Source organism: Arctopsyche grandis, chromosome 4 (genome assembly GCF_051622035.1).
Source record: "Arctopsyche grandis isolate Sample6627 chromosome 4, ASM5162203v2, whole genome shotgun sequence".
NCBI classification, from domain to species: Eukaryota; Metazoa; Arthropoda; class Insecta; order Trichoptera; family Hydropsychidae; genus Arctopsyche; species Arctopsyche grandis.
Window position 1 is genome coordinate 22583227 of NC_135358.1, and position 14426 is coordinate 22597652.

Sequence of the window (14426 nt, forward strand, 5' to 3'; positions counted from 1 at the left end):
TAAAAATTTTAAGAAAGAAAATTGAAAAAGTGATCTATATATAGTCTATGATCCAAATTTAAAATAAAATAAGTTCATTTTTACTAACCTCTTATTAGTTCAGAATCGATTTTTAATAATTTATTTCGATGTTTAATTCTTCTCTGAAATTATTGCGTGCTTCGTTCTAATAAACATGTGCATATTTGTTTCAGGTAAACAACAACATAAATTTTATGAAATTTTCCTATCGGAAGAGGTAGTTTATTCTCGAACGGCAATTCAATTTACGATAATCTAATTAAACCATTTGCGATATCATTCATTTATTTTTAGTATCGTTTAATTGAGATATCTCACTTATGAACCGTTCGTTTGTGGGATTAGTTTTTACAGTGGCTCTTTAACTTTTGCCATTTATTATTTTTATTTTTAGTTAATCAATTCATATATTTTCAAAACACGTGTACGTCATTTTTTGCATGTAAAAGTTTGTCATATACATACAATTAATAATTATGTGTGTAGAAATTTATCATCGTTTCTTTCTTGCTGCATTTAAATCCGCATCCTGGCCGAAGTCAGCCGTATTTGAACGCATCCGTTATTGTTTCGATAACAATGTTTTTAGCATACCGTTTTGATGATGCTGTTTGATCAGCGATAGATAATGCGTACATTCAACTGCAAATTCTTTCAGATACGGTAAAGGGACGTCAATCGTAATCAATGCAGTTGGAAAACCACCGCGAATGTAATTAATTCCAATCTCCGAAAACAAAAAAAAAAAAAACGGTTTGTTTTGCTAGCATAGGCCTGCTCAATTAACCCAATGGGAAATATAAATAAATTCACGCTTAATCGGAGTATCCCAACATTCAGCGATATCGATAAACAAAAAAATACGGTTTGCATGTATGTACATTCATAGTCGAATACGGTTTTCTTAGGAGCTAAAATTGACCGGTGGTCCATAACCCATGACCCCGGGTCACTAATTGCAAAGGTCTGATACGAAAATTACGTATCAATATATTCGAAAGACGGTTAGGATGTTTGCATTTTAAATATCCATCTGATTTTTCTAATTTAATCTACTCATCTCCCCGTAGCTTTCCTTACACCATTTTATATTCTCTCGGGTACCATTTGAGCACTTCTTTCGTCTATATATCGTCCGTTCTTTTAGCTACGTTACTCGCCCATTGATTGTCATCATAATCTCTTTATTCTCTATTATACTAATTACGCTTATCTAATTTCTCACTCACGTATTCCGTTTTCTATCACTCATCGTTATGCGGAGCATACAGCGCTCCATACTTCTTTGAGTGCATTGGACTTTGTGTGGCATCTTGGCGTTTAATGTCCAAGTTTCACATCTATACGCCATCACTGGCAAAAACACATCGATCGAAGATTTCGTTATTCAGGAAGACATTCTGCATTTGAAAACAGCCAAATTCATTCACCCAAATGCACCCCATCATGATTCCATGCGTCTATTTTGTCTAAGTTGTGCCTCAAATATAAAAAAATAGATATGAGAATTTTTACTTAATTTTCATTATTTTTCGCCATGAAAATGAGATATTATATTTGGCTTATTTTAGATGCGTGTCTTTTCAAAAGTGAGACAAGAATTCATTCGGATTTTTTTCGAAACATTCTCTACTTGCTGTGAACTTTTAGCACGCGAATTTCGAATCAAAGTAGACAAACACACATTAAAGCGAATTGTATTAGAAAAATAAAAATGTTTTTATACGAGGCCTTTGAGATATCTCACGTTCACAAACCCAATGAAAGATGACAAGCATATGTGCTATGATAAATCAGATTATGCGATTTGTTTAAAATGCTATCCAAATAAACCAAATTGTGTACATATGATGTTTAGCAATCAGCTGATGGAATGAGTCTTATTTACCATATGATTTGCAATCCGTGATAAAACCGTTGTAATTGTTACAATTAACGCAATGGCCATGGTTCATATAATTATATGGCAAAAAAATAAACGTTGAACGGCATTATTTTAACCCTTTCGTGTTTTTTTTTCTTGTCATTTGCACGTTTAATTGTCGCATGTGTATGTCATTCAACAATAATATTATATGTAGTATGTCGTAACTAACGGGCACTAGTATTATTGTAAAAGTAGGTTATAAAAAAGAATGTGGAATTAGTATCATAAAGTTTATTATCAAATTCCATTAGTAATGTCGTTTCCACTTGTTTATTATAAACTATAAGATTATTTTACTCGAAACATTAGATCTAATGATTTTCCATTTTGCAAAGTTCAGTGTCAAAATATTAAAGATTTTGATTAAATTTTAAGTGTCTTATATTTGAATTTAATGTGGCATATTGTGCCGTAGTAACTGTGGTATAATTTTAAACGCATATTTGTGTCATGAGTGGACACTCGATGATCTTAAAGTGCATCTTGTCTGTCTTATGTTGTCATCGTTTTCGGATTTTTTTTTACCACTCAACCGAGACAACGACGGAATGCAGTGAAAGCACTGGACTATAGAAGAGGACGAAATGCACCTCCTACGCTCGACTTTCAAAATATCATCGCGATGCATCAACACCCATAACACAAACACTCTAAATTTGAACATTTCCTTTGTGTATGATATGTATGTACTTCTCTCTGTTTAAATTTCCGCTTCGTACGCTTTCAATCTTTCTTCTTTTCAGTGCATACATAAATTGTCGACCTTTACGTGATTGACATACATAATATAACGTATAGGTAGATAATATATTGTATTTATTGGAATATTGGATTTTCCATGTTATAAATTGGGTTCTATTGTCGAATAGTATAGAATTGACCTTCATCGCGACCTAATATGTACTTACATATCGAATGATCATTTCTATTTTATATGTAGATATTGTGATTGATTGCCATTATAATATTTCTATCGTGTGATGTAATGTCGCCAAAAGTCACAAGTCACCCTCTAACGACTGTCGACTTGAGAACGATTTGCGGAAAACTTTTATAGAACTCTATCGGAATTCGTTTTTTTTTTTAGGAAATTCACATATACGTAAGTATGTTCAATATGAAATACATATATGGGCTTAATGTGCAAATGTATGTTCATTTATATTGCAATACTTATTTATTTAAAAAAACAGAAACGTACATATATAAGATTGACACCAAAAAAATTTCTAAAAATTTATAACCGAATGAAAATAAAAACAAGGAGAAAAGCATTGAATTATGGTTAATATGGGATATATTTTATTTTAATCGCCTTTACATCTCGCTCCAAAGCGACGAGTGTACTAATTATTATATGTAGATACAGTGAAATAATACAATTAATACAAACATTTTTATATATGCGAATTCATACAAGCATCATCCACAGTGACATCTATAGAGAAAGTTTTGCAGAATTTTTATTATAGAAATTGACGAGCCTCAAGACGCTGAATAACTTGAGATTTGCAAGAGGGATTGGAAAGGAGATGCCAATTTACAGAAACCGTCTCAATGAAAATAAGAAAAATAATCAAACAATTTAAATTTAAAGCAAAAAAAGGATCAATATGGGGGGGGGGGGGATATCGTTAAAAGCAGAGCAAGCTTTATATATGTAAAAAGGAATTACAGGAATACTTCGTAGAACTGTGTCCATTTTTCCTGAGCCCGCAATGGTTCATTTTCTTATGGCTCTCTTAATAAATTGGGTTAATGTTATTTTGGGAAAAGATTTTTATCATTATCCTTTGCTGCTGGAGAATAATTATTTTTTCTTAATTATTATGTTTTAAATGAGACATATTACTTGTTTTCGTATTCCTTTGAACTTTTTCTCAGAATTTGTGTTACTCAGTTTCACAATTAACATATTTTTATTTTTTTTTTTTTATTTTTTTATTTCATACCAGGAAGGCATTACAGGTAAACCCCAATGCGCCTTCCTGGCCAAATTACAAACTATACAGCATTTTTTTTTATTATATACATAAGTCGCTAAATTACGAGACACTGACTTAAACTCGACAATTAACGAGACATCTATGAATTGTACATACATTTTTATTGTAATATTTACATTAATCATACTCAAATAGTGGTGACATAGTGGGTAGGAAGGATTTTTAGCCAATTTTTAATCGGGAATCGTTTCAACAATGAAATCAGAGAAAATTGGCAAACTCTGATAGGAAACGATCAACCAGGAGTCACAAATCCTGGTCTGACCAGCAGCATTACAGATATACTCAGAAAAATTCTTTTCAATCGAGGTCAGCTCAAGGGATCGAACTCGGCGCCTCTCAGTGTTAAGCAGAAGCTTAACGACCGAGCCACGCTGCTGGCTCCTTTTAGCTTTGGCTCCTTTGGCTAGCTCCCATAAATCCTTTTGGAAACATTTCACATATAAAATGTATAATACTGAAAATGTATCTGATTTTAGAATAAATATACGCCATCATAAGGTAAAGCATAGATAAAGTAATAAGGAAGTAATGTAAATTAAGATTTATAGTGTTGTGCCTGTTGTTCAACGGGTGTTTTTGGAAACAAATTGATGATTTAAAATAAAGTTACAATACGTATAGTAATAATTAATCGGACTCGGGAATCGGAACTGAAAAAGGGATCGGTATCCGGAACTGAAAATGGAGTCCGTATCCGAAACAAAAAGGAATCCAGAACCAGAAATGAAAAAGGAATCAGGATCCGGAACTGAAAAAGGAATCGGGATCCGGAACTGAAACAGTAATCGGGATCCGGAACAGAAACAGAAAACCAGATCCGGAATTGAAGCAAAAGTCGGGAACCGGAACTGAAACAGGAATTCGGATTCGGAACTGAAACAGTAATTGGAATCCGGAACTGAAACAGTAATTGAAGCTGCCGTATCGAGGGGGCGCCCCATCGCCCCCCCCCCTCGCTCATTTTATGAGTTTGTGAAAGTTTCTTTTGTAGGACCGTAATGCTTCCGTTAATTAAAAGGCCACTGGGATACAAAGTTAAATAAAAACATTGAGAATCGTTGAAAAACTTTCCCTAAGTCTCAGCAATACGAGTCAACTTCCGCGAGTGACTTTTGTTTACTTTTTCTTCGATATTTTTTTACTTTTTGCAAGAACAGTAGCCGGTTGTTGTTATTATTCTTTGATGGATAACAATCTTGTGTCCCTCCTTCGCATTGTCCTAATCGTGAGAATTTCCCACGGGGGCCCCCATTAAGACCCGGCGCTCCGCCCCACTGGCCTTATTCCCCTCTAGGAATCAACTCTGCCAGAACTCAAATTTTCAAAATGACCCACATATGTATGTTTTCGGTGACTGATTATTGTGTCCTTTGAAGAAATTCAAAATTATAATTATTATGTAAATACACATACATATGTATATACATTCATTATAATATTTATATTTTTAGTTACATCAAACTCGCCTTAAACGACTCATCACACTCGTAGTTTAAAAGAAGTATTATATAAGACAAAATTATCATGTTTAGACACCTGTATAATTTACCGCGATTATTATCATACTCGTGCCATATTGAAATATAAACAGTTTAATGGAGAGATTAAATCCAGAGTGACGTGAGCCTTTGTCCCTCAAATTCCTCCATTGACATGAAAGCAGTCGAGTTTTAAGGGGATGAGGCATGTCAAGGGCTAGTTTCAGTTTAACCTTTCAACCCAAAATATACCCAATATAATTTTCTGTAACTTTTCCTTGTCCACCGACTCGAAATGGTCCCCAAGCTGCTGTTTTCGTCTTTTCGTCTCTATCGTTCGATATCATTTCAGACATCGGCTGCTAATTAAATCACACTATAAATAGTGATGATGATGACTTTTTCGATCTAAAGAGCAACGCCGTGTCCTCGTATAACATGTGGTATTACGCTTGTGCTATTTTTTTGTATCGTGTGTGATATTTAGTCTGTCCTGCTCATGTATGTATATAATTTTGTATGAATAATATGTATGTACATACTGTACGTTTTTACATTTGTACGTTTTATACTAATGTATGTACATACATATATAAATGCGTTGATAAATAGTTAACTATTTTCATCATCTTTATCAAAAATCTACGGCCGTTCAAACACTCTAAAGAAATCCCCACATTTCTCATTTTTTTAATCTTTCACCTAAATACCCGGTTGACACGATATGATATAATTTTCCAATTTTCAGTTCCAAAAACACTTTCTGTTTGACTCAATTCACAAATTATTATCACTTATTTTAATTCTACATATATGTCCAGAATCTCGGAATAGCAGAATAAACGTATTACAAGCCACCAGTAATTTAAAAATATTGTTAAACGCCTTTAATATTATATTTAATGTTTTGCGAAATATTTCTCGAAATGAAGAAAAGTGGACTTATGCCACTTTCAATTATAACAGCTTATATATTAAAATACGTTCAGTAAATATAAAAATGTTTGTATCTGTCGTTGTTTATACCAAGTTGACACGATACGAGTGCACTCAGACCGTGTTCAATAAATAAGTCACTCGGACTAAGGGTTCCAAAAAACCGCCCGAAAGAAAAAACTGGTTTTCGGTTTCTTACAAATAAAAAGCCGGTTGACCGGCTTTCACTGGTTTCGGAAAATTAAGATTTTTTTGAAGTTTTAAATTTTTATATCGAAAAAAATTGTAAATATATATTTTATTTTACAAAAATATACTTGCTTATAAATTAAATTGATTTATAAACATTATTAATAACTTTCATAAGATCATTAATACATACATATGTATATATTACAAATATTACAGCCGTAAAATGGCAAATCCTGAATACGCACAAATAATTAAACGATTTAAATCAGCTACTATCAAGAAGAAGAACGCGCAAAAACTACAAATGATGGAAAACCCAATTTGCCGAAATTCTGACAGGCCTTGTGTAAGTTATTGAAACTACTTTCAATAATATTTTCTTGGTTTATGGCCTGGTTTTCACCGCTAAGTGCCATACCTTTTTTTTTCATAGAAATTTGAAATTCATAATTGTTAGTTTTGAGGAAAAAACATTAATTAAAGGAAATCTTAAAAACCCAGTTGATCAAGCCAAAAAGCTGGTTTTCGGTTTTTTGAAAGCTGGTCATAAAGCCGGTTTTCCGGTTTCGGTTTAGGCTGGCTTGGAAGCCCTACACTCAGACATTATTTCGAATAACGTACGAGTTACCAAATTAGCAGACTCGGTCCGGGTGTACTCTTATCGTGTCAACTCGGTATAAGTGCCTTATTAAAACTTCAAAGATATAACACATGTATGTAATAGGTGAACAACTTGTGGCAAGGAATCAGTGCGTATTTAACTTTATTACTATATTAAACACGTTCGGTGAATCACATATCTGTCATAACAGGTAACAGCGTAACATAACAGGCTTTGTTTCTCGTAACGTGGCAACGTCCGAGTAACCAAATTAGCGGACTATGTGAGTGGACTCGTATCGTATCAGCCCGGTATTAGTTTGAGTTAATGGTTAAAAATTTACCTTTAAAACTAAATATAGTTTATTTTAAGATACACCCTAGCAAGGAATTAACGTATTTAGTGGCGGATAGGATAAGTAGTTAGTCCGTGTACTTTATCAGGTAAATATAATCCAGATTGAATTATTTATAACACAAATGATACATTGCTATTGCGGCTTGGAAATGGGCCCACCCCTGATTTATGATCGAAGGTTTCTCGAAGGCTGAAAGTTTTTCTACTTGTATGTATAATACTTAGTGAGTTAGGTCGAATAGATTTTGACTATAAATGATGAGTTGAGGCTATTTTCCAAAATATTGGACCAACAATAAATCAATATAGTACATACTTATAGTAAATTTATTTATATTCAAAATATTTCAATCTATATAGCTATTCATTAGCTATGTAAGTTTACTCTTTGATTTTTATTCCTTGCCATGGTAATTTTGTATTGTATTTTATTTTTTCATGAAAATAATTACCCTAAAGGCGACACAAAGTTAATTTAATTTTTGTACATGCATAAGTACTTATAATTTTTCAAACAATAATACACACTTTAAATATAAATAGAGACATCTATGGACAATCAACAACTTTTTGATACACAGTAAATTTGAGAGATATAGGCAGCATTTATAAGATTCAACAAGTTCCAGATGCTAATAACGAGAACAGAGTGGGATACCGATTTATTCTATCTGCCATAATAATTAAGCTAGAAAAATCGGAAAATTCTTACAGGAGGCGGTCGATCTGTTTTTTTTAATAACCACAATTTGACCGGGACTTGAACCCACGACCTATCCATTGATATGTAATAGCTCTACCAGTGAATATATACAATGTATGTATGTATGTACATATGTAATCTACCCGTGTTCCTATTTTATCAATAAGTTACGTTTATTACTAAATGCCTAATAATAAATGAATCAATATTGTGGTTATTATTCTATTCGAATGTCGGGATTTCATTTGATGAATTTTGGGACATTGTTGTACTTTGTAAGCCCACTTTATTTGACCAATTTGGCAACCGTGCGTTATATCATTGAATGCCAATTCAATATAAGGGTAGAGAGGTCATGTTTTGGACAATAAGACCAAGCTAGCATGAAACGAATAACACATTTTTAGTTGGTATATTTACCGGACATTTTCATTAAAAAAACTTTTAGAAAGAGTGTTCGTAATTTGGTCGTATTTTACGACGTTTCGTTGAATGGTGGGTCGTTAAAGGCGTTACTACGACGAAAGAAAACACAACGAGATGCAATTAAACACGAGCCCAACTGGTCAATGATTGATGGTGAACCATTTTCGGAACTAGAAAACCGGGAGATCTCTCAAATGTAATTTATTGAGTTCTGAAGCGAACCCCGAACAGAGCTTGAAATCAAAGAGTACCACGCTTTCGCTCACTTATCGATTTTCATCTAAATTTTCCAGTGTGTATTTTCTCACGCGATCTTCCGAGACGCTGAGTTGCTCGGACCTCGCATTCGACTTGTCAACTTGGCTAGATCTCAATCTGTGTCTCGCGCTTCGTCATAATAAAATGCAACGAAATCTTCGTATTTTTTTATCGCGCAAATTGACGCAGACTTTTGCCATTGTCGACCATTGTTAATTGATAACTTTCATACTCCTCATTCCTGTCACTTTCCATTCTGCTAATTATTATTATACGAGCCGTGGCGTATAATTTATAAATAAATCTCCCCAATCTAATGGTATACATATATGAGTACATACGTACGTATATATTTCGTTACTTTACGCCTAATATTATATTACAGATACTAATAAAAGCTTTGTACTTAATGTTCCATCAGTTTTGCGAACAATTCCTGTCAAATTCTGTCCGACTCTTTATTAGACAGCACAGGGTTGAGTGAGGCAGTCTGCTTTTGGGGAATTGTGGCTATTGTTAACTTCGTAGAAAACCTTTCTTTTTTGTTGTGTATTGTTATTTGTTATTGCCCTAATGAGTATCAATTCCTTACTCCTTACAAGATTATATTTGATGATGAAGACTATAGAAATATGTATATCATTATCTTTTTAGATCTTTTTTTATTGTTTACATACTTTATTTGGATGCAAGATATTCCCTGTCATTTGTTTCTTATATTTGACTATTAATATGTATTTTGTAACTATTATTTAAACTTTTTACTGCTATTTTTACTTTATTTTTCTTGATACCCTGGAAAATAACGCGTCGACGTAGCCGCGCAGGACAAAAATAAATTGCTATGTATTATATTTTATATCCAATAAAAATTAAAACTTACTCATAATTAAACCCGTTTTCTAATTTTGAAAACTTAGCGGTTTTTAAAAACTGACAAACCCTAGTAAATTTCTTTTGAGCAGTCTTGCAAAATCGAATGAAACCAAAAATAACTTTTTAATTTAATTTAATTTTGTAGTTTTGTTTTGCGCGGCAATGACGGGGTTGCTCTGCGCGACATTGACGGGACTGCTCTGTGCGACATTGCTATGCGCGGAATTATCGGGTCACATTTTTTCCTATATTTTGTTTTGGCTATCATATCTATTATTTCCGTTTTTTTATTTGTACTTATGTATGTATATACCAGGATAGCCTAAAAGGTCAACCCCAATGCGCCTTCCTGGCCAATTACAAATATTGCAGTAGTTTTATTACATAAATTTCTGAATTTCGAGATGCTGAAAAACTCGAAATTAACTATTAATTAATCTATGGATTTAAAATTCTAAATAAATCATATTCAGATAGCGGTGACATAGTGGGTAGGATGGTTTTTGTCAATTCGATGGAGGAACCGTTTCAACAATGAAATCAGATAAATTGATAAACTCTGATAGGAAACGATCAACTTGGAGTAGCAAATATTCAAATCTGACCAGCAGAATTAAAGATTAGCACGGGATCGAATCCGGCGACCTCTCGTTGCTTAGCATAAACGCAACAACCGAACCATGCTGCTAGCATTTTGTCGCATTTTTTCCATTGTGTCGCATTACAAATTCGTGTAATGCCTCAATGGTCGAAACTATTATATAAAATAAATAAATAATTTATTATACTGATAAATTTGCAAATAGTGAAAAAAAATGTACTTTTCACTCATTCATGAAAAAATGCATTAATTGAAGTTGTCCGAAAGTCGAATTGAATAATTTATTTTGAAATGTTATTTACATCCCCTTTCGGAATAACGCATACAAAATTTATAAAAAAAATCTCGAAAGACAGTCGTGAAAAGAAACTTTTTACGATCCAGTACCTTGTTTATAATATGCAAGGAGTTGTAGTTGAAACGAGTTTATGGAACTGAAAAATTAACCTTATATCCTTAACCTTATAACATTTCTTGCATACTTACTCTACATATTGAAATAATTCCTCGTATATTTTCTGGTACAGTGCTCACGTACGGCGGGCGTAAAAAAATGCGTATGATACAATTTTAATGGGGTGCAATTAAACTAATATGTAAATGAGTTTCTCAGAAAATTGCCATATTTTAATTGCAATTCTATGACTTGAATGTTTTTCCTTGACTTTATTATTCTCAGACTTATACAGGATCCATCCTGGTCGCCGTGAATCCATACAAGGACTTGGACTGTTACAATTCGGTAAGTAACCTCGTATTAATATTTATCACATGTCAATTGTTTATCATTCAACACTCGACCCACTTAAGTATGTATATATGCTTTGTATTCGATCATAAAAATTTGTATTCGATCGGTCGAATCTTCAAAATAATTATAAAACGAGTTTCCAATTAAAATAAGAATTTAACGTTGCTAATTTGAATACACTCGTTTTTAATTTTATCGATCATATGTCAAAAATGCGTCCTCAATCTACTTTAATAAACAAAATGGCCCCCATATAATCACATGCCTAATAGTGTTTTTATGACGTTATCGTGCGTGAAAATATTTTCATGAAAGGAAATTGGATTTCTTGTCAATAACGCATTAAACCTTTCGAGGCACCATTTATTACCATCAGGTTTGATTTTTTTTTGATTCTCATAAACAATGGACTTATTTTTATTTTTAGAGTAATAAATAATGAGCCCTGTTTTGTAAATCATTTCAATGAAGATATACATAATTTTTTTTCTCATAATTGTTGATTAAAATATGAAAAAAATGACGATTTAATGCAAAAGGAAAAGATCACTAGAGAACAATGGGTCTTTGGAAGGAGAATCGCCTTTTGTTATCCACATATTAAAGATTTTGTTTTGTACACCTTATTATAAAATATTGTATTATAATCTGTTCATGAGTTTAATATAAACTTGAAAGGTGGGAAAAAATAGCTATGTATATATTTTCCTTAACTTTAAACGTAGAGATATATTTATATGTAAAACTATCGACTTTTGAATTCTTTGTCCATAATGTTGAAGTTTAATTGAATTTTTCATCTCATTATTTATTCACTCTTCGTCCCTTTTCTCCATTATCAGCTTAAGCTTTTGCGTCGGCGAAAAACAATTGAGCCCATTAGTTTCTATTCAGCTTATTATTTATCGAAGGCTGTTGAAAATTAGGCTTTCCACAGTGACTATGTACATATATAATAATCCGCAACATCATTTTCCCATCGCAATTTCTTACGCAAACAACTCTATTTTCACCAAAATATATCCTATAATCAAAGCCTTATTGTGTGTGGTTATTTCAATGCACCGATGTTTCATATATGTATGTATTTAAAATAACCAAAATGTTTTTTTTTAGATAGTTTTGCACATGTAAAAAACGCTAGCACGTCTGATCTATGCCAGGCCAAAACTCACCTCCTGGTGAGTTCGGTGATACATTTTCTTTGTATTGACATATGTTTGACAGTGTTCGATAACGGTGATTCCCATATTTGAAGAAATGTAGGAAAACTTGTCGAAGTATAGATATCGTACGAATTAAAAATAACATAAGACACGCCTATTCTCAGCTCGAGTCCACCTAGGCATGCTGTGCCGTATGAGGGCGAAAACTCACAGCGATGGACGTGGCATGTTTTTTTTAGATAGTTTTAAGCGTGCAAAAAAATGTGGCGTGCCTTCCACCGATTCATGGAACGGCCAGCACGCGTTGTTCTAAAATGACCCCCTTGAGTGTTTTCGGTAAAATTGTATCCTTTTATTTATCCTTGTTTGACAGTGATCGATAATGGTGTATCCCATGTTTGAAGATGTGTATGAGAACTTGTCGACGTTCCGTGCTGTGTTCCGTCTGTTTTCGACCTGATTCTGTGTGTATGCGCTTTTAGAAGTGTGTTTCCATTGCCGATTTGTAATTATTGGTCATTTAATGTTCATAAGTCTTTAAGCGCTACCAATCCAAATCCAACAATATTTTTTTTAAAATCAGTGTTACTATTTTTAATCATTTAGTATGCTATTACCAGAGCCGTTTCTTATCTAAACTGTTGCGGTCTGGCGATATTTAACCACATGCATTTTGTGCGGTTATGCCGAAATATAATTATAAAATAATAATAGAGTGCGTGCATTAGCTCCCTCCTATCCAGAACCACGTTCCATTAGAGATAAAGAATTCTGTGAGCACGCGTCATTAACCCCATATTCATATTTCACCGGCAAGACAACCGGAATAGGGCTGATGTAGATTAAAGTGTTCAGTGTATACGTACAAGGTCTAGATCTACTTTTCTATGAGTTTATACACAGGTTCATGCTAAATGAACGAAGGTGTTTCTAAAAACACCTTTGAATATACATACGTACTATATATGCGAAGTATTTTTTGGGAAAACATTTCTACAGATTACTGGTTGGTTTGGTGCGTAATCCTCAAATTCTTGCAGAATTCAGCTTCAATGTTCCCAGTCAACTCGATTACATTATATGCCGCAGTTTGTTCTCTTCTCCTGTGGCACGTACCGATTTGATGACTTCGTCGCATCAAGCTACCCAAACAGATTTCTGTTAGCTTGAATTTGTTTAATTTAAAATATTCTGATCTGGTTGAGGAATTGTTTAATTTGAGATCGTAAATGTGTTCTAATTTTTTATTTGTTTTGATAAAGGGTGCTTTTTTTAACGGTTCGTTTTTAGAAATTTGCAATTACTTTTTCCAGCGAAAGCTAATTTGAAAATTGACAGCTGATTTGTGCTCAGTTTGGTTTGCCATTTCACCATGAATAGACTCACGCCCATAGATATATAATACACATAGATGGGCCCTGACGTGTGATTTTGGTTGGAGATCTTGTCTTCACTAACTGAGGGGTGCGGGGAGTTTAACTAGCGGGGAAGTTGGGAAAAAAAAAGGTTTTTTTCCCTACGACGCAGCGGTACCTACCTATCTACTGAGAGAAACTGTGCATGCGCCTTGTATTTTGCATGCGCCAAAAGGGAGACCAGTATAAAGCGTGAGGGCGGATCTAGTGTATTATACATCAATGCTCACGCCAGAATAACGCTTGCAAATTGTACAAATTTAGTACGATAATCGTGATTCAGTTTGCGAAACTCACTGTGCACTTCGTTCATTTTACGGTCGTGAATTGGCCTCCAAGATCGTGTAATTCAACACCTTTAGATTATTTTATATGGAGATATGTGAAGTCGCTAGTCAACGCCGGTAAACCAGAGACGATGAACGACTTGGAAGCCTTCGCCGCGTTATTGTCGATATATGGCCCCAGCTGTTCGAAAAAGTGGTCGAAAATTGGACTTCCAGAATATGCCCATATCCTCGATATCATATTTGAACATCGATGGCATAGCATTACCTTCCAATCAAGCCAATACCATGGCCATTGCCACGATTTTAAAGTTCTATACCTCTAAAGAATACACTCTTTATATTGATTTATTTGTTTCATACTTTTTCTTAATCTTTGTTTATTATCTTATTTTGTTTGTGCATCAGTATTTATTTTTGTA